Genomic DNA, 799 nt, shown 5'->3' with positions numbered 1-799 from the left:
CTCACCTCAGCCTCCCAAAGGCGCGGAATGACAGGCTGAGCCACCGAGCCCAGCAACCTCGGGTGTTTTAAGACACGCCCCAACTTGGGCTGATCTTTCCTTGTTTGCTTTGAGTCGGGGTCTCACTCTGTCGCCCAGGCTGGAGGGCAGCGGCACCATCATGGCTCACAGCAGCAGCCTCAACCTCCTGGACCCAGGCGATCCTTCCGCCTCAGCCTCCCGAGTAGCTGGGACTACAGGCGCCACCATGCCCAGCTAACTTTCTGGGTTTCTGTGGAGATGGGGTCTCACGATGTTGCCCAGGCTGGTCTCCAACTCCTGGGCTCAAGCGAGCCTCGCCCTGTCTCGGCCTCCCGGAGTGCTGGGGTGACAGGCGTGAGCCACACGCCCAGCCTTGGGTAACCACGTTACGATGGCCCTTATGGGTGCACGGGAACCTCCCAGGATAAGGGGCTTTGAATGCCCCACTGAATTCAATCCTGCGTGCACCGGCCGCAGCGAGGGCCTTGTCGCCCGAGCCGACGCCTTAAAATCAGTCTCTTTTGGCGTCTGATCAGCTCTGAGTCCACGGAGCCCCCAACTCTCCCAGGACAAGGCAGCCGCATCCCTGCCTGTGGCCATGGGGAGGGGGGAGGCGGGGAGAGCAGCAGAGACCCTCGTGCCAACCCACGGCCCCCGCAGGTGCGAGGTGGCTTGAGGCCCCCAGAGACCCCCAGGAGGCAGCGCCTTCCAGAGAAGTCTGTGCGACTCGGGGCGGAGACAGAGCAGAGCATTGGTGGGGAGGGCAAGCCGCCATCCC

This window comes from Carlito syrichta, unplaced genomic scaffold (genome assembly GCF_000164805.1).
Source record: "Carlito syrichta isolate Samal-C Ts95f unplaced genomic scaffold, Tarsius_syrichta-2.0.1 Scaffold135681, whole genome shotgun sequence".
Classification (NCBI taxonomy): Eukaryota; Metazoa; Chordata; class Mammalia; order Primates; family Tarsiidae; genus Carlito; species Carlito syrichta.
This window is presented reverse-complemented; position numbering follows the sequence as displayed.